Source organism: Mauremys reevesii, linkage group 4 (assembly GCF_016161935.1).
Source record: "Mauremys reevesii isolate NIE-2019 linkage group 4, ASM1616193v1, whole genome shotgun sequence".
NCBI classification, from domain to species: domain Eukaryota; kingdom Metazoa; phylum Chordata; order Testudines; family Geoemydidae; genus Mauremys; species Mauremys reevesii.
The window spans coordinates 139,732,285-139,756,377 of NC_052626.1; the positions used below are offsets into that span (position 1 = coordinate 139,732,285).

At 50.6% G+C, this 24,093-nt stretch overlaps 1 protein-coding gene across 2 annotated transcripts in view; it reads right to left on the bottom strand.

Moving 5' to 3' along the window:
- The window catches only part of SYT6 (synaptotagmin 6), a 159,721-nt gene extending 143,667 nt beyond the window's left edge, over positions 1 to 16,054 (bottom strand). For both annotated transcript variants that reach the window (XM_039533168.1, XM_039533167.1), the window contains exon 1: positions 15,560 to 16,054. The gene's annotated coding sequence lies outside the window, so the exon portion shown is untranslated. The remainder of the gene's footprint in view (positions 1 to 15,559) is intronic.
- Between the last annotated feature and the right edge of the window lie 8,039 nt (positions 16,055 to 24,093).

Below are 24,093 nucleotides of genomic sequence, written 5' to 3' on the forward strand. Positions count from 1 at the left end.
GCCCCAGCTCCCTGCCACAGCTTTGACAAAGCAGCTGTACCACTCCGCAGCAGAGCATTTGAAGTCACCCTGTTCAGAGCTGGAACCTTTTTACAGGTCACCGTCTGGGCCCAATCACCCCCACTGTCTTTTGTTCTATGTGAGCTGGTGCTGCAGCACCCATCCAATTGCGCGGGCATGAAGTTCCATCTCCACCTAGGTCTCTGCTGTGTCAGCAAAGTGTTAGATTTACGACATGTCTACACTACAAACTTCCCACCACAGTAACTACTATGCCTGATTGTCATAAACAGATAGTTAAGGGTTAAAGTCTCTTTTACCTGTAAAGGGTTAACAAGCTCAGTAACCTGATGAACACCTGACCAGAGGACCAATCAAGGGACAAGATAATTTCAAATCTCTGAGGAGGGAGGTCTTTATCTGTGTCCTTTGTTTGGATTGCCGTTCTCTCTTTGGATTTAAGAGAGGCCAGACATATTCTTCAAGTTCTCCAAAGTTTCCCGAAGTATTTTCTTCTATTCAGTATAGTGAGTATTAGAAAGGCGAATTAGTCTTATAATTAATTTCTGCATTTGCAATTGTGTGTTCTGCTGATTGTTGCTGTCTCACAAGAAACCAGAAAAACTGGTTTTGTAACTTGTTTCTAGCAATTTGCTAAGTACCCTCCAACGTAGCCCAGCTGGAAATCTCCTTCTAACAATACCTTGTTAGAAACTGAATACCTCTACCCACCCCCCTCTTCTCAGGCTGCCTCCCTGCTCTAGAGGGAAAGAATAGCTCTCAATGGCTCCTGGTTCTTAATACCTCCCAACCGCTGCCTACCATGTCATAGGTTTATTCCCCACTTTGAACTTTAGCGTTCACAAGATGGGGACCTGCATGGACTCCTCTAAACTAAATCCTAGTTTAGATCTGGTAAAAGCTGCCACCAGCCAAGTTTTTAGTGTCTGGCACACTCCCTGTTCCCCCAAACTTTCCCTGGGGAACACAGATTCAAACTCCTTGAATCTCAACACAAAGGGAAATAAACTATTCCCCTCCACCTTCTTCCCCCCTCCCCTAGCCGTTAGGAGAGATCAACACAGATTCAAACTCCTTGAATCAAAACAAAGAGGGATTCACTTCCCCCCCCCCCTTCCCCTGAAAATCCAAACAAGGGAAGAAATCAATCAAGTTCTAAAAAGAAAAGATTTTATTAAAGAAAGAAAAAAAAAGTACACTATCTCTGTATTATCAGGATGAAAAAATACAGGGTCTAACTTATAAACCTGGAGAGGCTTCCCCCACTTCCTTTCTCAGAATAATCAAAGTAACAGCAAACAGAAATAAAGATATTTCTTCAGCAAACACACAATTGCAAATGCAGAAATTAATTATAAGACTAATTCGCCTTTCTAATACTCACTATACTGAATAGAAGAAAATACTTCGGGAAACTTTGGAGAACTTGAAGAATATGTCTGGCCTCTCTTAAATCCAAAGAGAGAACGGCAATCCAAACAAAGGACACAGACAAAGACCTCCCTCCTCAGAGATTTGAAATTATCTTGTCCCTTGATTGGTCCTCTGGTCAGGTGTTCATCAGGTTACTGAGCTTGTTAACCCTTTACAGGTAAAAGAGACTTTAACCCTTAACTATCTGTTTATGACACTGATGAACAGCCTGGCCTCTCCTCCCCCTGCATGGTCTACAGCCATCAGTGGCCACTCCTGGAGTCTGCAGCTGTCCCATTGTGCCCGGTTCTGCTGCCTGCAATCAGAGCTCACTCCCCTGACGGTGTAACTGAGTTCCTTCCTACAGAACTGGAGGCTGCTACTGTTGAGCTGAAGTTGATTACAAAGCAGCAAAGAAAGCTGAGCCCTGGCTTTCCCTGCCTCTGACTGAAACACAGACTTTTATGATTCTAATGCGCTCCATAAATTAAACATTGTAACAGGGAGGCCAAAACACCTTGCAGGGAAGGGGTTGCATTGGGAAGAAGGTAAATCATTCTCACTTTAGTTCCAGCTTTTCTGATTGAGTCATCTGCTGAGCTGGTTTTTAGCCAGGGAAGCTATTTTCCGTTTGTTCCATAAGCCTAATGCAGTACACACACAGCAGTCATACATTAGCCAAACATTTCCAGACCATGCTGTAGAGGAGCACTTAGATGGTGCCAGTATGATGTGCCATAATGCAGTGCTGGATCCTGGAACCCCAAAGCCAGCGCATTGATGAACCAGATTTCTATACAGTCCGCTCATTCTAAACTAAAGGCCACCTATGAAATGTGCTCTCCTGGCTGATTTCCTCATGAACCACCACAGCACTCGGAGCCAGGGAGCCGTCATTGCTCAAACATGTGATGAACTATCAGCAGGAAAAGACTCAGGGCCAGCCCCTGTGGCCCTGTGCCATATGTATCTAGCTCTCCAATATCTCTGCGATCGTTCCTAAATAATCAGCCTCTATCTGCAAACTCCCTCCGCTGCAGTCAGGGCAGGCGATTTACAGTCCTGGCATTGTGGACATCCTGCTCCGATCAGGGCCCTGACATCCTGCTCTCATTTGCAGCTGGCATGCAGCCTGCCATACATCTGGCACAGCTCAGCAATCCACTCCTTGGGGGGTGCCAGTCCAGCTGTACTGAGCCCCAGCGGTGTCAGAAGTTCAATGCAAAATGTGCAGGCAGTGCATGGGAGCAGAGCTCACTGCAGGCAAGGGGCCTGTTTCCCTGCCTGCCTCGGGCCACTGGGGCAGATTATCCATGGCAGAATGGGGAGGGGAGTTCTTCACTGTTATCGTCTCTGTCTTTGGGAGGAGGTGTCACATCCAGCTCCTTTGGCTAGTGTGGCCAATCCTAGTCTCTTTATACATGCTGGGCATGGAGAACGGAGGAATCCCTGCTCCCCACTCTGAAAAAACGGATCTTACACTAGGTATTAGCTGCCCTTGCCCATGTGTCTGCAACGCAGTGCTGTGGGGCAGAGCCATAATCCTGCCAGAGGCCAGCTCCCCGTTCACCCCATCCCTGCACATACAGCCATGTCAGCAACTCACCTGACTATTAGCAAAGAGCCTCTGATCTTCCCCCCACTCATACCAGCAAAGGGTTCCCCTCTAGTGTGCAATTCCCCATTTGAAGCCACATGATTATTCAGCCTGCACATAGTAGCAGGATCAAGTGATAACATGGAAACTGAAGTCCATGGAGAAAGTCTTCCGCACAGCATGGCCACCTGCCCAACAGCCTCCCAGGGGGCTAGCTGTCCACAAGGATCACAGGCATGAAGGAGTTATTCAGAGGTGTGCACATCATTGACTCTGCAGAAGACTTACAACTTAGTAAGTACTTTAGCCCACAAAAGCTTATGCCCAAATAAATTTGTTAGTCTCTAAGGTGTCACAAGTACTCCTCGTTCTTTTTGCTGATACAGACTAACATGGCTACCACTCTGAAACCTGTCAGCTTAGTAAGTGCGTGTGGTTTGGGAGGGAAAGGTGTTAAAATGAGGCTGTGATTCTGAGCAGTGGGCTGGTCGTAAGGAACAATCTCATTCTGGCCACCAAGGAGAGGAAGTCAGTATGGCCAAAGAGGCCTTTTCCGTCTCTGAAGTCTCATGCCCTCAGCACTCTGTCCCACCAGAACCCTCCCGCCTGGAATGGTGACATAGGGGGAATGTTTGATAGAAACTAAACTCTCACTGCTCCTGCTTCTTCAATTTCTGTACAATTTCAGTAGCTCCAGTATAAGGCACTCTTTATTGTCTTCAATAAGCCTCAATTTGAAGTTCCTCGGAGTCGCAGCAGAACAGTACGTCATTGGTAAGGGTGAAATCGGAATGTTCTATAGGTTAGTAGCATGTGAATGTGGTCTTTTATAGCCCCCAAGTTTAAAAATTGACATGAAATAGCCAATATAATAAAAATACAAAAGCAGTCACTTCATGCAATGTAGCAAGTATATCAGCACTTAAACATTCCTACCGGGCCAATAACTAAATAATATTAATTTCTGTCTAGTACTCTGGGATTTCCTGTCTGGGTTTCTTTTAAATTAAGCAATAAATCTCAAGTCTGATTGGCTGTTTGTCTTAAATGGAAACCATTCATTTAAATCATGTTAATATACTGCCTATCTCCCATCCATAGCTGCTAATTACTGACACTAACACTAAGGAAAGGCCCATATTTATGAGAATGCCTCCTCCAACAGTTTATTTCACAACAAAGCCTCTTTAATTCAGTGTGAATAGCAGTTGATTCATTTTATTTGTCTGTTGTCCTGAAGCTCAACTGCTGCTAGTGTCCAAATAGCTGAGGCACTGTGGTGTAATCAATCAGCAGATTATACACTTTTAATGCTTTTCAATTCACCCAAACTGTACTTCACCTATCTGAGTCTCTTCTGGGCAAGAGCAGGTTTTAAAAATGACAGATAGACTATTGCTAATTCTCCCTTGAAACGTGTGGATTGCAAACACGCTAAATTGCAGTGCTGTGGCAGCTGGTGAGTGTGGGCAGGCACCAGGCGGCAGCTGGTTGTGTGTCTCCTCTGCTGCCCACCTGTCAGCCCTTTATATGCTCCCCCTCTCGCTGTCCTCTCCCTGCTTTGCTCCTTCACACACCCCAGCCCCACTGCTCCTCCATATCCCCCCTGGTGGGGCACGTCCCACTCCCAGCTCTGTGCAGAGAACCAGCCCCTAGTCGGAGCACTCAGCTCACCAACAGCCTGGCTGGCAGGCTCCTTCCTTCCCACACTGCCTCTGGCTGGGCCAGTGCCCCATACCTTCCAGCCAAGCCCTGCATGTGCCAACCCCCCCACAAAGCACTGGCACAGGGAAGCCTCTCTGCCCCTCAGCTAAGCTCTGGAGTGGTGTGTAGGGGGGGAGCAATTTCCAGCCTGTTTGCATCCCGACCCTGCAGGCTCCACAGCAGCCCCCCAGGCAGGGACTTTGCATCTTCTTCACTCACCCCCTTTCACTGCTGCTTTGGAGCACAATGCATCCTTAGGGCTTAACCCCTTCCTGCACATGCTGTAGCTGGGGGATGGGGTGGGGAGGGGGCAGAACAGGAGGCGGCTAGGTTATGTTGGTGGCCAGCAGCAGCCTGGAGGTGTTAGTTGCTGTAAACGGGTCGTACTCACCCCTGCCGCGCCTCCTGCTGGTTGGTCCCAGAATTTCACTCAGTCCAGCCCTGGAGCGCCCTCGGCAGGCTGGTGATCCCCCTGTTCGCAGGCCCCGTGTCCCTCCCTGGACCCGGTGCCCCTTTTCCTATAATTGGGTCTCCCCCTCCCAGGGGGACCCCCACCCTACTATCCCCACTTCGCCTCAGTAGTGGCCACTGACAGTCATGGTCTAGCCCCACACCCTGGGGCAGACTGCAGTATCAGCCCACTCATCACAGGCAAAAGGGGTCTGGACCTGCTGCTTTGTCCTACCCCTGGGCTGCCTCTGCAACTCCCAGTACCTTTGGCCCTTTGCTAGGCCGCAGCCTGGGGCTTTCCAGGCTGGAGCTTCCCTAGCTCCTCAGCCTGTTCCCAGCCCTGCTTCACCCAGGTACTTTACCTCTGCTCATACACAGCCAGGCCCATCCCTCTCTGAAGCCAGAGAGAGACTCACTGCTCCTGGCTTCCCTGCCTTCTTATAAGCCCTGTTCAGTTTGGGGCGTGGCCTCCAGCTGCAGCCACTTCCCCAATCAGCCCAGCCAAAAAGCCCCTTCCCAGGGCTGTTTTAAAGCCCCAAAGGGCAGGAGCGGGTAGCCACCCTGCTACAGTTGCCCTTTGACACTGTGCGGGCAGGAAGGGTCAAGCTGCTTCCAACCACAGGGGAGGGGGGAAAGAGATGAGCTCTACAAAGATACGGGTCAGGTCATTCCTTTCCGGCAGCTGGAAGCAGCTCCTGGCCCTTCCCTCCCGCACAGTGCTGAAAGGCTACTACTGGACACATTCTGAGATGTGAACCCTGGGAGAAATCGGGGGGGGCATGTGACCCTGCATGCCCCCAACATGTTGCCTCAGGAAGATGTGGCAACAAGTACCAGGAGAGGCGGGTCCATCCCAGGGGCCCACCCAGGCACAGAGGGCAGAGAGGGCCGGGCAGGGAGGATCAGGTTGGTCAGTCATCCACCCACGTGAGAGAGGTGTACGGGAGTGTGTGTGTGTGTGTGTGTGTCACCTCTCCCCATGTGAACCCTAAAGCCTTAAAGATAAGAAGGTAAATAAAAAGAATCCAACTATGCAGTATTTCTTTTTAACATGGGGCTCAGTCCATTTGGTCTTAATTTGAATGTTTGTACTGTATATTTCTGATATATATTTTCCTTGCTAAGAGGGGAGGAGGACCAGTTTTGCTGGGGGAGAGACTCTGCAGGAGAGAGAAAGTTTAGAATAGATGCTCTATCAAAACTAAAGAAAAAGCAGCTCTCCTGCCCCCCAATGGCTCCCAATGTCACACACTAAAAAACCACCCCCATCCTGCAGCTTTAGCTCTGCCCAACACTTAGCAAAAATCCAGCACCTGGGTTTCAGAAATGTTCTACCCCAAAAAGGGCTGCACAACCAGCTCCAGAAAACATCCAGCACGAACAGGGAAGCCATTCTTCCACACATGCAGCAACAGACATAAAACTTTATAAATACTGAAAATCAATTCTGTCTAAAATGTATTTGCTGTTTTCCTCTCCAGAACAAGCACGGGGTTGCTGGAACCCCAGACAACTCTTGTTTACTCCTGTGATAGTTACTGAGGTCCCTGGACGCCCTAAATTATTCTGTCTCCAATATTCTCTCTTTTACAGGGCAGAGATTTTCCCCTCACATGAAATTCCAGTTTCAGAGCTAGATGAAATATTAATGAGGCTTTGCTGCCTTCATGTTTTCTAACATCAATTTGTTTAAACTTCCTGAAAACAATTTTGAAGTTTATAAAAATATATGGTTCCCATGGGATGAGGAAGGCAGCTAATTTCCAATTATCACAGTTACTCCCACCATGTGTCTTTAATATTCATGGAGTTTCGATGTTTCTTCAGAAACAGGCCACTAATGTTCTTTTGCTTTCATTTAAATGGCGTTTGTCCTGATTCCTCCAAGGCCCACACGTTAGTAACATTATAAAATGCCCCAAAGCCCTAGAAACATAAATCACTGCCCAAACCAGAGAACACACCTAGACACAGTCACCGGGGCTGATTTCCACAATCCCTTTGGCCTGCATCCTTGAGGAGAAAACTGAAAGAGTGAGAGATTGTGTAGGAGGTTAAGAGCGTGGAAGATTTATCAAGGTTGCAGCGTGGGGGGAGCAGGCTGGCATGAAATAGTCCGTGCCCATAAAGCTGACAAGAAGTCAGATCAGTGCTCTGGCAAAAGGGTGCTTAAGGTTGAAATGGGAGCATGGCCTGTATTGTCATTTATACACTCCAGTGTCTGATCGGGGAGATAGCAGCGCTACCCAATCGGCACAGCAGAGCAGGGCAAGCCTGACATTTTCAGGAGTGATGGTGGATTTGATGCTGAGCCCAATTTTATCTCCTCCATCCCCAGTAACAAATGTTCCTTTGCAGGGGAAGTCTCCCAGGGTCATAATTGTGTAGCCTCTTTTCGCTGCTCATTTGTTAAAGAACATCCATTTCTGGTCTGAGAACAAACAGGAAAAATTGCAACCCAAGAACTTGTGTTCTCACTCGAGGGGCTCTGACATAGCCAAACATTTTCAGCGTCAGGATCTTGGTCCTCAACCAACACCCCAATTGGGGCAGGTCTGGGGAACTTCTCTCCTGCTCTTTACCAGAGCTCGATGCTCCAGGGGGGCAGCAGGAGAAAGTTACAGTGACAGTAAAAATTACAGCTGCTTTGTCCATTTAGAAAGGCCTAAAGGGAAGAGCTGGATCACCAGTTAGAACAGCTGCTGGGCTGAGCGGATGGGAATGGCAGGACTGCTGCCGGGCGCCCAGTCCCATTGAAACACGCTGTTTACATACATGATACAAAACACTACCAGCCCCAGAAGCTCCCTACCAGAAGCGCAGCCCCTCTGGGACGCCTTCCTGACCTCAGACAGCTCCGGGCCAGGCTGCTGAGAAACCTGCAAAGGGGACAGTCGGCCCCTCACTCATAGGCGGCAGGTTTATATAACTTTTGGTGGTGCCCAAAATGGTGGTGGTCCCCCCCGCCCCCCACCCTATAAGCCGATATAAAATGAAGCTACAACGCTTCGGCACCACAAGATTACAAGGATCAGTTAAAAGTGGAAAGTCAGAAGCAGCACTTGCCTGCTTCAATATACGGTATTATATTTTGTTGCACCTGTTGTGATGAAGTGGGAATGTTCTTAATGTTTTCTCTGAATACTGTGTGGGTGCCTCAGTTTCCCCTGCAAGGTACCAACTGAATGTGTTGGGGACAAAGAGATCAGGTGGCCTCCTTGTCCAGAAGAGAGACAAAGGCCAGAGGAGGGAGTGTCAGTTTGGAGCTGGCTGGGGAAATGGGGAGAGGCCCAGAACTTGGGTCTGGGCTCCCCACCATCCAAGATGGACCTGACTGAGGGGTTCTGTTTTCTGTACCTACAAGCTCTGTTTTAGACTGTGATTCTGTCGTTTAATAAACCTTCTGTTTTACCGGCTGGCTGAGAGTCACGTCTGACTGCAGAGTTGGGGTGCAGGGACCTCTGGCTGCCCCAGGACCTGCCTGGGCAGACTCGCTGCGGAAAGTGCATGGTGTGGAAGGGCATGCTGAATGCTCCGAGGTCAGACCCAGGAAGGTGTAAGCTTCTTGCCCTGGAGACAGTCTGCTCAGAGAGGAGGCTCCCCCAGAGTCCTGACTGGTTTTGTATGGAGTAGTTCCAAAGCATCCCCGCATCCCCTTCCACACCATGTGCTTCCCGGAAGTCCACACAGGCACTGACACTCCCTCCTCTGGCCTTTGTCTCTTTTCCAGGCATTAGGAGGCCACCTGATCTCTTTGTTCTCCAACACCTTCAGTTGGCACCTTGCAGGAGAGTGGCCCAGGCCATCAGTTGCCTGGAGACAGGGTTTCGGCCATTCTCTGTGCAGATGGCATCACACTGGCACTCTAGGGCTCTACAACAATCACACACCCTTATCCCACCATCTAGATCCTTGAGAAATGCATAGGGGAAACTGAGGCACCCACACAGTATTCAGAGAAAACATTAAGAACATTCTCACTTTGTAACACCTGTATTTGACTAGTTATATACTTTAAAGGGTATAAAATAATCAAGTATTGTGCTAAACACAATAATACTCCAAACTGACCACCAAATTTAAGTTGCACGTTTTTCCCCCTCAAGTGAGGGCTCTGGGGTGGGGCTGGGGATGAGGGGTTCACTGTGCAGGAGGGTGCTCAGGGTTGGGGTGCTGGGGGCACAGGCTCTGGGGTGGGGCAGGGCTGGGGATAAGGAACTTGGGATGCAGACAGGCTGCCCCAGGGCTAGGGCCAGAGAGGACTCTCCACCCCCTTACTGTCAGCAGCAAGCTCCAGAGGAGGGACGACTCCTCTCCCCCCTCCCTGGCAGCACACTCACTCTGCACCACAGTCACTGCACATGCTCCTAGGGACTCTCTCATGTCCAGAAAGTCCACTCGCCTCCCCTCCCCTATGGTGGGTACTGGGGCGGGGGTTGCCATCACATGTGACCTCCGCTGCTGCTGCCCCTCACCATAGCCTCACTGGGGATGGGGCTGCCCCTTGCCCAGCATGGGGCAGGAGTGGGGACTGCAGGGTGATGGCTGGGGTGGGGGGTAGAGTGTCACAAAATTCACCCAAGCCCCAGCTGCTCAGGTCTAGGAAGCTCCCCTCCTCCATCTCCCCATGTGGCTTCCTTCCTCCCCTGCTGCAGCCTGCTGCCCCTCACCCTGGTCTCACTGGGGATGGGGCTGCCCCTTGCCCAGCATTGGACAGGAGTGGGGGCTGCGGGGGCAGGGGGTGGATCACAGGATCAAACCTCACCAAAGCCCCAGCAGCTGCTCAGGTGAGTGAGGTCCACCCCAGATGTCCATCTCCTGGCCAGAAGTCCCCTTGGCGCAGGGGTAGGCAACCTATAGCACGCGTGCCAAAGGCGGCACGTGAGCTGATTTTCAGTGGCACTCACACTGCCCAGGTCATGGCCACCAGTCCAGGGGGCTCTGCATTTTAATTTAATTTTAAATGAAACTTCTTAAACATTTTAAAAACCTTATTTACTTCACATACAACAATAGTTTAGTTATATATTATAGACTTATAGAAAGAGACCTTCTAAAAAACGTTAAAATGTATTACCGGCACGTGAAACCTTAAATTAGAGTGAATAAATGAAGACTCAACACACCACTTCTGAAAGGCTGCTGACCCCTGCCTTGGCGTCTACTCCAGGTGGGTGCCGGGGGACGGGGGAGAGAGCTCCTAAGCACGTGTGTGCCTTGCCCCTTCCCCTCCCCCGGTGCTCCAAGAGGCTGCCCGCCGCTGATCTCTATAACCTTAGGCAGAAGCAGCACAAAAGGCAGAAGCAGCGCAAACAAAGGGAGAGAGGCACCGGCTGTTTTCTTTCAGGCAGGGAATCTCCGAGGCGGGTGGGGGGGAAACGGGGCGCTCCAGGCAGGGGAGAAACCCAGCTCCAAATATTGGTGGAGCACAGCCCTCAGCCTTGAATATTCCTGGTGCTCGAGCACCTTGAGCCCATATAACCTGCCACCCCTGACTAGCAGGGCTTTTGCCTCTTCCTCTGGTGACTCTGCCAAAGCCCAAGAGCCTTCCCTTGGGAGCACGGATGGAGATGCTCAGCGGAAGAGTGGCTAGCATAGCCGGGGGAGCAGGAGAGTGGAGCACACAGCCGTGGGGAGAACCCTGGTCCGTAGGGGCAGCAGGTTGGGTTTGCTGAAGCTCCTTTCTGGCCCCAACGCCAGGCATTCTGTGAGAACCTATCCAGGCTCCCTCCTTGCTACATTTAACACCAGATAGTTTGGCATGAAGCGCATCTTTCTGCTTTTTAACTTCCCCTGAAGCCATTCCAGCCTCTTGTTAGAATGTTTCGTCCAAGTGCAGGAATCTGTCCAAGCACTCTTCTCTTCCGCCAGCATCAGATTTCCATTAGAGGGAGGTTTCCTCCTCTGCCATTCTAAGGCAAAGGCACACATTTCTATTCCTTTTAAACCCTGTGCTTTATTGAACTCAGGCCTTTCAATAATGAATGAAAAGAAAATCCTTTCTTGGCTAATAAAGCAGGATTGGCAAAAAACTTTCTGACTGGAGCATCTGACTGTGAACAGAATTGATGCAACTATAACGAGCCTCTCGGTCCAGCATTGATTGGCGGAGACTGTGGAACTAGCACTTGGAAGAAATCACACTCCAGATTAACTGCTATTTTTAATTCCTGCTACAGTTTTTAGAAGGTCCCCGATGGTATAATCAGAAGCGAGACTCAGGGCAGAAATCAGATTGTGCAGGTTTGAGCGGCTGCAGGACATGACTATGGCCCCTAGTGATTCAGGGCTAACACGTCATTTTATCAAAGAGGGGTTGTTAAATAAAAGTGCTGCTTTTTCATGTGCAGCCAAAGAAACCTGGGCCATCCCCAGCTTGCTGAGGTCAGGAGTTCTGAGCTGGCCCTAGCAGCCCAATAATGGCGCCACTGCTGCTTGCTCGGCGTCCCACTGTGTTTGCCTGTGGGGCTTGTAAAGTCTCTTCTCAGGTGCTAATGCCGGCTAGGTGGGCTGCATTGCTCAGGAGAGCTCTGGGAGGCTCAGCCACAGAAATGGCCAACAAAGAGTTAATGCCAAGTGAATGAGGCTTTGTGCTAGGGGATCCTCATGCTAACCAAGCAGCAGGACTTTCTGTGCAGCCTCAGGGATGAGATCTGTCTACCAGGGCTCAGCCACCTCCCCCAGGGCCTTCTGCATGGCTTGTGCCCAGCCCCGTCTGGCAGGTGTCTTGTGCCTTCTCTCTGCCCCCTGTGGTCACTGGGTACCTGCCCAGCAGGGGACAGCAGCCAGAGACCCTTGAGGCTGAAGGGATGCTGCCAGGTGGCTCATACCAACCTCCGCTCAACTCTCCTGGGTGATGCACCCACTGAGCCAGGACATGCTAGTGAACCGCCAGCGCCTTGAGCCCCTCTAGCGACCAGTTGGAGCCCAGCTCTGTACATGCATGAGGCAGGTTTCTCACTGTGAGGAGCCAGCAAGGCCTCATGGCCCTTCCCCAGCCCATACATATCAGTCAGGCCCAGGGCCCTGTCAGAGGCCTTTGCAATGGCAGAATCTGTGCTGGGACAGCCGAGTTTGGGGTTGGCCACCTCAGCCCCATCTGCAGCTGAATGACGCAGCAAAAATGGGCCAAGAAAAGTCACCATTACAGTGATTGGCACTTAGGGGAAGCCAGGCCCCCCACAAGCTGACCAGTGCCCCTTCAGTGCGTTCCTCAGCCACCACTAGACCCTGGCCCCCAAGGTCACTCACAACACATTTCAAAACCAACAATCCTGCTCTCAAGATGAAGCCCCTGGCAGCCCAGGGCTGGTGAGGCTCCTGTCCCCAGATCAGAGAGCAGCCACCGCCTGAGCATAGACACACAAGGGCCACCTTGGGGCACAGGAAACAGATGCTGTCCCAGATGCTAGCGAGAACCCCCCATTCTGCCCTGGCCCCCCTGCGCTGTGTTAAGCGCCTGAGTCTTCGCAGGCTGCAGCATTGGTTCCTCCCTTGGCCTGGGCACTGGCCTGCAGTCTGGTGCCCTTTCTGGAAACAGGGCTCCTCAGCAACCTGCCCTAGGCCTCTAGACCAGCACTGACCCAGGGAGATACCTTCCTCTCCCAGAACTTCACCCAAAGGAGCTAAGTTTCCAGTTCAACACTAGCAGGGGCGCGCAGTCAGTACACGCCTACCACCTTTATACTAAATCATGTAAAGCACAGAGGAGTACAGATCCTATAAAACAAGAACCCTACACACGTGTCCATGCCTTGGTTTCCTTACCACTCCAGGGCATTCCCTGCGCTGTCCATCTAGGCTGGGACCCTCTGCCCCAGGAGGCTGAAACATTCTGGGTTGCTTTTCCCACCTAGACTGGAGAGAAAGACCCCTGAGCAGACCAGCCTCTGCCCTTTTAAAACCTCCAGTCCCCGGTGGCAGGTGAAGGACCCCTAGCCAGCTTCCCCACATGAGCACCCACTGTTGTCATGTGACTTTGTTGCCCAGGGGCTAAACCAGTCCCCTGCAAAACCAGTTCCTCTGGGCAGGGACCAGTCTTTTGTCCAAAGTGAATAGTGTCCAACCATTGGGGACTTAGAGTCAAATACCGTCTCCTGCCTTTGGAATTTTCAGCCCAATGGAGGCAAACAGGCTGTGGATAAGGCAATTCAAAATGGAGTTTGCAGCCTGATCCAGACACACAGGGTTCATAATCTCACACAGAATTCATCAACTGTACAGACATTTCCACTTCATCACAGACACCACACTAGGCCCTGTTGCCAGTAGAGCCCGAGGGCCAAAATTCAGGGTCGGAGACAGATTCTGGGAGCCAAGCCCAGACAGTCCCAGGGGGACATTGAAACGCCTCCTAACGACAGCCGCAGAACTGCCTGGTGCAGGGCTGCAGCACTCACCTACTGAGATAAGCCATTTCCATCCAGCACTGCCCCTAGTTCCAGAGATGCACTGACTGACATGTGTTGCCAGCTTCTAAATGAACAGTAACCACTCAGGAAAAGTCATGAGCATCGCAAAAGCAAGTAAAACTCACCCCTCCCACCTCTGAGTTTGTGCGAGTTTGTGCGGGGTTGGTAAATCTGTCAGAGACCAGACAACATTTTGATGATGATCGGCACCACACCATAGCTAGCTAAGAAGAAGCTGTAAGAAGTGTGTGAAGTTTTTTGTTTGAGCATCATCAATGTTTATACACAAGTAAACAACAGTGATTAAATCATAATGGTCATTACATAATCAAATCAATTCTACAGGATAAAACAGGTTAAAATGTAAATTGGAGAAGACAAAGGAGGAGATGGCTACTTATTGCTACTTATTGGGAGGGGAGGGGTCATGAGTAGTTCGCAGGTCAAAGCTTTTTGATTAAAAGTTTCAGACAGAGACATGAAGTCTGAGTTAAGTTTCAGTTCATAAAAAGTTCAGACTCAACACTGTGGACAGTTCAGAGACATCCCACCCTGCTAAGTGTGCAACAACTGCAGTCAGAAAAGTAAACAAAATGTGAGGCTAAGTACGAAATGGGGAGGGGAAGGATCCTGAAAACCCTGCCGGGCCAATCTATAAATCAATAGCTTCCCCCTCACCCAAGGCACTGTGTACAGCTCTGGTCACCCCGTCTCACACAGGCGTGGTAAACATAGGAGATGGTTTGGAGATGGGGGGAAAAAATTATTAGCCACCTGGAAAAAATTCTGCATGAGAAGGGGATTCAAATGTTTTGAACTGTTTAGAGAGAAGAGAAAGGCGGTCAGGACAGTTTTAAGCGAGATGAGTGATAGAAGGTAAGTCAGGTGGCTCCTGTTTACTATACAGAGGCAAGCCCAAAGGAATTAAATGACAGCTGATTTAAAACTGAGAAAAGGAGACACTTTACACATTTGTACACTGTGAAATAATTACCCCTCCAAACTGATCAAGGCAAACAGCTTGTAGAATCAAAACAAACAAAGATATTCACCAACGACATGGACAACAAAGGCTATTAAAATCCATCACATGGGACTTGCAGGTTTCTTCAGCTCAGATGAGCACTAAAATCCAAGTATCTTTACAAAGCATCATCTTCACTGACAACAGATCACAGACACTTCCTTAATGATGAAGCAGCTCTGCATCTGGAAAGCTATTTCCTCAGGCTATTTCTAACACTTCTTCTGTGCTTTGAGCAAATTTACTTTACAATGCAACATGTTCCTGGAAGTGAAAAGCACTCTGCAAGTTTTTATGAGTGGTTTGTGATGTACATCTCTCTCAGCTATCAGTTTCCATTGTCATGAGATGCCAGCCTTTCTTTCCCAGTCTGACAGCAGCCGTAGCACATCAGACTAGAATTGCAAAAAGGAACGTTTAAAGTCCCTTATTTCAAAAGTTAAATGTTTTTGCAGCTTTGGGGGAATGGAATAAATGGATCTGTTGTAACAATCCAATAACATGGCCTGATACCTTTTAAAACAGGCAATCCCAACATTCAGTTCCTAGTCCATAGCCACTGAGGCCTTCCAAATACTAACAAAACAGAACTACTGCTGAATATAACTGCACAGGTTACCAAAATAAGGCACTGTGTGCATCAGACCTTTGAGGAAACCTCTTATTGCCTTTTGCTCCAGCTCTTCATGGTCAATTGGTTTTATTGCTCTGATCTGAGTTCTAACAATTTTCTACATTTGTTTCATAGAGCCTTTAATCTCAACCTGTTTTACAGTCTTCTGGCCATGTGTACAAGTGTCAACATACCCACTACCTAACTGCAGCCACCTCTGGGCTGAAATATGGTAGCTATTTAAGCAACATATAGCCATAAGACACACACACATTTAGGACAGGAAATGAAGAACCCCACATCTTAGTTACTGAGACTTTGATTACCTATGTAGGTTGCTCCGTGGAGATATAGGATCCAAGTTCCTTCACTTCTGTCAGCAAGCACCCAGGAAAGACACTCTCATAACACTCCCTGCAGGTCTCCGGCTCTGTGCTTCAGGACAGGCGCCAACCTTTAACTGAGGTATGAACTTGGAGACAATACCCCTATGGCCAGGTTGTCCCATAATCCCCCCAGGGGGTTTCATGCACCTTTCTGCAATGCAGCCAAAGCTGGCCCATCCGAGATGGATATTGGGCTAGATGGACCCTGGGCTAATCAGCTTGGCAATTCCTACATTGTTGTGATTATGTGGAAGTTAAACTGTGCCATAAACCAGAACAGGAATCACCCTTCAGCCTTTTGGTTCAGCTCAGTTATAATCCTGACAGAAGCTGTCTAGTAGACAAGAGCTACCAACACTGGCTTGTCTTAATGTTTTCTCTGAGCTTGAATGATGCTTTTCTCCCCCTTGCCTGGCTTTAAGGAATCAGTAATGGTAAAGTGCTTGTGGAGTGAGCTCCAATGAAAAGAGGAATCTCTGCCTTTGCTGTCATTTATTATTCACAGCTGTGAGAACTGGGTTGTTAATTGAGCAGAAGAAGGCCAATTATCCACCTTTCTCTTGCTTTTGTACCCTGGCTGACATCCCTAGGAGAAACAGAGCGCAATGCAGACAGGTGTGAAGCTCAGGCACTCAGGGCCAGGGTCTGGAGCTAAGTTCCCTGGATCACTGGAAAACACAAAAGATTCTTTAGCACAGAACTGTGTGGTAGTGCTCTAGTAGAGCACACTCCCGCCTGGGAGAGCTGAAGTCTCTTCTCCTTCGGGGCCAAACCAAGGCAGCTCTCTTTCCCCTCCCAGCCATTGTCTGTCTCATCTGCATAAAGAGATGGATTAAGGTTTATTGAGGCCTGGGTACAAATACTATTTGGGACCCCCCATACCATGGGTGCTGGGAGGGCCAGGGAGGCCATGCCCCCCCCCTTTAAAGTGCAAGGGCTATGCCCACCCACTTTTTAACATGAGCGTAGTAGCTTCGGGCAGCTGCAGAGCGGCAGTGGCAGGGGCTGTGCTTTGTGATGGGCGTGATTAGCTCCATCGCCAGCCCGTGAAGCGCAACCCCTGCCAGAGGCACCAGCCTCTTCCCAGTGAGGGGCTGAGGTGGGCCTTAGCCCCCTCACCACAGGGCCCTGTCCCCTGCTCCTCCTCTTCCCCCCAACCAGCCAGGGCTGGAAGCCAGAGCCAGGCTGAGAGAGGAGCCTCCCGGGGAGCCCAAGACCATCCACCTGCCCTGGGCAGTACCCCCAGGGGGTGGGAACACAGGCTGGGGACTGCTGTTGGGCACCCCGCCCAATACCCAGAGCAGGCGGATGGTCCGGGGAGCAGGGTTCAGCGGTCCGGGCTCTCTGGGTGGCTCTTTCCACAGCCTGGCTTCCAGCTTTGCCAAGGGGGAGGGTCTGGGGAGGAAGAAGAGGAGCAGGAGGCAGGGTCATAGCTCCGGCACTGGTGGCACCCCCCCTACTTCTTCCCAGGTTCTGGCGCTCTTGCGGGGGCCCCCAAATTGGCTGAGGCAGCGCTTTAACGTGGCATGTGTAGTCGCGGCACAGCGCTGGGAGAGAGCTCTAACCGCCTCCACGAGGGGCGTGGCTCCCAGCGCTGGCGCACTGTCTACACTGGCGCTTTACAGCGCTGAAACTTTTTTCACACCCCTGAGCAAGAAAGTTGCAGCGCTGTAAAGTGCCAGTGCAGACAAGCCCTTACACTGAGCACTTCCACTAAATTGTCGCCTGCAGTAGAAGTGATACTGAGGCCCTGAGACTCAGTTGCCCAGCACAGTAATGCTCACAAGGCAGCATTGCTTTGCTTCGCAGCACATTACGATCAAAACACTGCACTGAGAATTTTTCTCTCCCTGGAGGCTTGCATACAAATAACTACCACCAGCCCCAGGGCAAGGAACCAGCACCACTTCTTAAAACAATCCTTAACCAGCCTGACCATTGCGGCAGCACTCACAGTACACGGCTCCCCAGGCATATCCTGCTGTAACAGGGAGCGTCTCCCCCGGGGTGGCTGCAGCTCTTCCTGGTGCCTCCCAATGTGTAATTATTTATTAGGTGTCTTACAATAGTGCCTGGGAGCCTAGGCTAAGTCCAGACCGCTTGTGCTAGGTGCTGTACAAACTGATTAAGAAGTGGGCCCTGTGCTCAGGGCCACAGAGTCTAGTGCCCCCGCAGCACCACATACAACGGAGTATTGCAGGTCACAGGGAGCTTCGTTTCTGCGTCTTATATTTTAATATGTGTTGGGAAGGGTTGGAACCTTTCTATTTCTTGCATCAGCAGCTCAGGAATGAGATTTGGGCAGGGACAACAGCAGGTGTTAGACGCTTACCCCCTACTACAGCAGCTGCTTGGCCTGCTCTTTGCTCTTCCCTCACAGAGGTTCCAAACAAACGCTGGGCCTGCAGCTCACTGAATAGGAGTCGTTCTTAGTTCCATGGGATACAGAGCTCGGCTCCCGGACGGTATTCTGGGTTTATTTCCCCCTTAATCTCATCCCACTCTCCCCCTATACATTGGAGTGGGCATTCCCTTCCCCGGTTGTTGGGGTGCACGACGTGGCTGTGGTTTGCTAGAGGCTGGGGCAATGCGAAGCAAGGCAGTATGAGCTCAAGATGGTGCCTCCCTCATTCTAGGGAAGGCAAGTGCTGCTGAGGGAGGGACAGGGCACATGTGGGGGCTGTTGGACTTTGAAGACAAAGCGGTCTCAGCCCCCGCACTGGCAGACCCCTGACACTCCCACAGTTTTAGAGGAAAACTTGCTGTGGCTACATATTTATTGCACCTGGAATAAACATCACTCTGCACATGACACATGTGCATCCCAACAGCGAGGCTGGCAGACCTGGGCACCGCTGGGACACAGCTTCACTTGTAGGCTCAGCACCATGGGCATGTTCTAGGTCGGGGAAAGGAGCAGCTTTCTCAGAACATACGTGTAGGGGAGATCAGCACCCTGAGCAATGAGCCGGAGACCTGCAGGGAGTGTCATGAGAGTGTCTTACATGCCCAGCCCTGATGGTTGCCAGCCTGGTGTTTGCAGACCTGTGCTAGTTTCTTTGGGCCCTCAGTCAGAGCAGTTCTGGGCTGCACGCTGGGATTTGAATGCCAGGGGCTCCCTCTGTTGGTGCTAAATGGTAGCTGCTGTTCTCTTGTATTCGAATCCCCATACACAGAAGCTGTTGCTCTGTCATGGTCATTTGTGAGTTTGGCTTAAAACCACCCAAGGAGCGGCTCATTGTGTTTTTCAGAAGAGGAGTAGCTTTGCACATGCTTTTCCCAGGAACTCAAGGGCTCCTGTGAAGGAGGGGGAACCTAAATAGGAATCTGCTACTTCCTCCATAACCTGGGAGATAGGATTTCTCCATTCAAACCCCTTCTAAAGGGACAGAAGCATGATTCAAACCAGGAAATCTAAGGATTGCCCACTTCCTAAGCAAGCACCTAACCCCTTGACTATAGAGTGATCAAGAGTTCTGGGCTGCCCCAATTCATACTTAAGTAAAGGGGAACCGCTCCAAAATGCAGGCCTGAGGGACTCTCTCCTCAAATGAGCTACCTTCGCCAGTAGAGCATAGACTTGAACCAAGTAAGCCAACGTCCCCAGCAAGTGCTGTAACCACTGCACTATAGAGAGGCTCGTAGGCTTAAGCCTTGCTTTGACCCAATTAATAGTTAATGAAAGTAGACCAGTGTCAACAGGAAAGCCAAGGGAACTCCCTGTAATCCCTAGCTTACAGCCAGGGGAGCTGAACCAGCATAGTTCAGAAACCCAGTGAGCACTGTAACCACTGCACACTAGAAGGCATCCCACGATGGAATCTTACTTTAGCCCAATTAATAGTTAATTAAAGTGGAACAGCTTCAACAGAAAAGCTGAGCTCCCTGTTCAAATCCTTTTACTCCAGCTGGCAGATAATGGAATTAAACCAGGGAACTTCATAGCCTAGCAGAGCACCCTCACCCCTCCATCCCAGAATGGCTTTCCCTGCTAGAAGCTTCCTTTGCGCCAATTAACACTTAACTAAAGTGGAACCGCTTCAAAAAGCCACCATTGTTCATATCCCAGTTTTTGAACTTTTGGAGCAAACTTTGATGCCAGGTGAGCTTGGGCACCAGTTGAGCAGGAGTTTGGCACAGCACCTAACTCCCTGTGTGGATCTGGCTTTGTGTGACAATGGAGTGGCCCGAGTGTGCCCATTCTTGGCTTCCCTGTAAGTCTGCGTGAGTGCCTGTGGCATGTACTGTGCACACACAGTCTCATTTCACTCCCCAGCTCAGCACTGGATGCTGGCTGCCTGTACCTCCACCTGCCATTCTGCTCAGTCTGCTCAAGTTGCCTGGCTAGTTTGCCCCATTGTAAAATCAACATGTAAAAGGACGGCTTGATTCACCACAAGACACCCAAATGTGTACCTCAGGTGTTGATTTGATAGCAACCTTCAACTACCTGAAGGGAGGTTCCAAAGGGGATGGAGCTCGGCTGTTCTCAGTGGTGGCAGATGACAAAACAAGGAGCAATGGTCTCAAGTTGCAGTGGGGGAGGTCTAGGTTGGATATTAGGAAAAACTATTTCACGAGGAGGGTGGGAAAGCACTGGAATGGGTTACCTAGGGAGGTGGTGGAATCTCCATCCTCAGAGGTTTTTAAGGCCCAGTTTGACAAAGCCCTGGCTGGGATGATTTAGTTGGTGTGGGTCCTGCTTTGAGCAGGGGATTGGACTAGATGACCTCCCGAGGACTCTTCCAACCCTGATATTCTATTATTCTTTTCGGGGGTCTTCCTGGCATACCAGTTCTCAAGCCAATCTGGCTTTGCATTGGCACTTTAGAGCGCTTTGAAAGTTTGCTTTAAAGAGAAATACTACTGGCAGCCTGTCTCTCTCTGTGCCTGTTGGTTTTACAAAGTGGTGGGGCTGGGAGCATGCCATGGAATGAACGCCAACATCTAATACTGCTGGGATTATTGGGTTTTGGCGATGGGTGTTGGTCATATCCAGGAAAGGCTAGTGATATGCACACAATGGGTGAACACTGCTCATTTCCCCCCACCCTCAGCTTTGGGAAAAGAAAAGTGATTTCTTCCCATCCCACAAACCAGAAGGAAATATCAGCTGTGGTGTATCAGTAACCTAACTGCAGGCTGTCACTTTTAAGCCTGCTCCCATTAGCTACAGTGTGAGCAGTTTTAAAGGCTAGGAGCAGAAACTCTCGGATATGGTTGTTATGCTTATAAGAAGCACACGGGATCTTTTTCAGTGGAAAAGGCAATACGCTGCATTTATTGAAGAAACAATAATTAGCATATGCATTCAATCACACAATCCCGCCAGTTGATGTTATAGTTACCAGTCCAGAGTCCGGATCAATCTAGCAGCCAGCTAGGTTGATCATGGGTAGGTAGGAGCTGGGTTCTGTCCGTCACGACACGATGCTCTGGGGAAGTCTTGGCAGGACGAACCCAAAGTTTCATGGAAAAGCACCCTGTTTATATAATGATTTTCCTTCACTGGGACCAATGAGTTTTGCATGATCATGCTGTAATCAATTGCCGTTTGAGGAGTGCTTGTTTTCTTAGATTGTTCTTCTCATTCTTTGTCTTGTTCTTTCATCAGTCTCTCAGGGAGTTACCCCAGGCTGGTTTTGATCACAGCTATCTTGTCCCCATTGATGGGTGCCTGCCACATCTTTTAAAGTCATCAGTCTGCCCTCCTCTGACCTCTCAATAGGGGCATGTTGCAATCTCCTGGCACCTTTATGTATGTCCTCGATTCCTCCCTAGAACATCTGGTCCAGTGACGGGCTTCACACTTATCTTCTAACACACATATTCCTCATTCACACACAAAACAGGATTGATTTACACAAAGCATTTGAACAGGAACATCAAATTGCAATGCAAGAGAAAACAATCATTGCATTCTTTTACTTATTTCAAAATGCTAAACCTACAACAAAGTGGTGACCTTAAAGGTCTATCACTGCCTTGAAATCAGCTTCAGACACAAGATTCCGGCTGATGCATCTTTACCAATGGCACACTAGGCCATTCCTTTCCGCTTTTAGAAAGGGTGGCTGGAAGGATATGATCAAATCATGCATCAATACATGCTACATTATTATTCTTTATCCTTCATTCTAAATGATACAAAATACAAACATAAAATCCTACTACTACATGGTCACACATCAAAAATGATCTGATTTTCTAGGAGGTAGCCCCGTCTCTGCCTGATGACAGCTTTATAAATTAGTACCATTACTTTGAATTCATGGTATGGGCAGACCTGACCTAACCAGAGAATTAACAAAGAACCGAGCTGTGGGTGAATCAAGTAGTCCTTGCTCAGTATGAGTAACAAGATTTGAAGGTAGGTAAGTGCAGTCCAACCCAACTACAGCTTTTTCAGAGTCAACAGCCTATGTCTCAATGGTATCTTTATTGTACAGCCACATCCAGCAGGGGTGGGGGGTAGAAAGGACACAGGGTCACATGCCCCCCAAGATTTCTGCCACTGTTTGCCAGCCCAGCTCTGCAGCAGCTGTTGGAGCCAGAGCTGTGTAGGGAGAGACAGGAGCAACAGCTGGGAACTGCAGGGAGAGGCCACTGCTTTCTAGGAGGGGATCCTGAGGGTAAGGGGGTGGTAGCCAAACCTTTACATTGTGCACCCCCCCTCCTCCATTAGCAGGTGCAGGTCATCTCTGCTCAGCTCCCCACCTGTACCCCAGCCCTGGATGTGAAAGCCAAGCAGGCCAAAGGCTCAAGGTGTGAGGGAGCCCTGCAGTACACAGGCCAAGCAAGGCCCGAGTAATGCGAGAGCTGGGGGCAGGGTTACTGAGTGTGCGTGGGGGGTCAGGGAGCTGGCACAGGAGGGCTACGTGCCCCTGCGGGCAGACTCCTGGCATGGGGAAGCCAGTGCAGCCAGGCTGTTGCTATGGCACCCTTTCCAGTGAGGGACTGAAGTGCGGTGGGGGCAACAGAGCAATCTGCGCCTCTCCCCAGGCCAGGACGGGAGCAGGTGTTTAGACCCAGGCTGCAGACAGAGCAGCCCAGCGTGGCAGCACAGGGCCCTGTTTGTGTGCACTCCACTTGGGCTCAGCCTGGCTCCAATCACCACCATGGGCCTGCTTGCTATCAGAATCAACCCTGGGGAGAAAAGCATTGGTGCTTCGTGGTCCTAGGCTGCTAGCCACTGCCAACCTGCTGCGGGAGCAGCAACCAGCCCCATGCAGCCTCTGCTCCTGGCATGGCAACTGGTGCCTCGCTGCAGGGTGTGGCTGGCAGGTGCATCCCTCTTTGGTAACAGTGATTCCAGGCCATGTGGCACTTGGGCTCCGCTGAGCCTGTCCCTGCGGGAAGCAATTAGTGACGGGTCAGCGCCTGCAGACACTAGGACACCAATGGATTCGTGTGGCTGCATAATGTGCTGGGCTGCCAGGGCTGGCTCCATGGAAACTGCCCTGTGAGGAGGGGCCTCAGTCAGGAAGGGCGGGGTCTCCATCTCTGCCTGCTTTCTCCCTGCTTCCCCCCTGCCCAGCCTGTGCCGACTCCAGCCAAAAGCCTCTTGTGTTCCAGCCCGTGGCTGATTGCCTTTTGGACAGGCCTGTCCTGCACCATGGAGGGCAGGTGTGATGGCTCCTCCCCTCACCCTGGCAGGGCAGCTGTCTGGAAGATGATGGTTGGGTGCAGGCAGCCGGTCAGCGCACAGATGGCCTTTTGGCCTCAAGCCACCCTGCTATCTGCGCTGGACTCTCCCCCTGGGCTGGGAGACGCTGTGCACAGGATGGCAGGTCTGCACGGGCACTGCATTGTGCCCACAAGACGCTGCTGGCAGTCACCATGGACCCCCAAGATGGCCGCTCAGGCTACTCTGTGTGGGTCATGCCCCAAGCTGTGGGGTCACCAGCCCCAGCTATTTCCTGGGCCTAAGCAGAGGCACTCGTGCAGCAGCATGCTGGTTCGGGCTGAGGAACGTTCCTGCATTCCTCTACCTGCTGCAGGCTGACCTGTGTGCACAACACCACAGCAACATGCCCTGAGCTGGAAACCAGTTCAGCTGAGGCCAAGCCTGACATGGGTATGTCCTTGTCCAGGGAATGCCAATGAGACAGGCACTAATCAGGAGCAAAATCACCCTCCCTAGACCTGGGCTTTGGAAATTGCGTCTCAGTGAAGGGTGCTGGGATGTCCTCTTGGCAGATGCATCTGGCTGCCAGGGTAACATGGGTGTCTCCCTACACTAGCAGCCAGTCTGTGCTAGCCTCTGATCCCTTTCTACTAGCCAGCTGCTGCGGGTTTGAGGCTAGCACCTATCACAAGGGGACTGCAAGTTCTGCTGGGGAAATCCCCCCTCACAGTAGCAAGTCCTCACCCAGGCAGGCAGCAGCCTCCCAGGCCTCTACCCAGCACTAGCTACCACTGTTTTCACCTGGAGAGGTGCGTCACAGGCTGCAGAGCTGCTGCACCAACCCCTG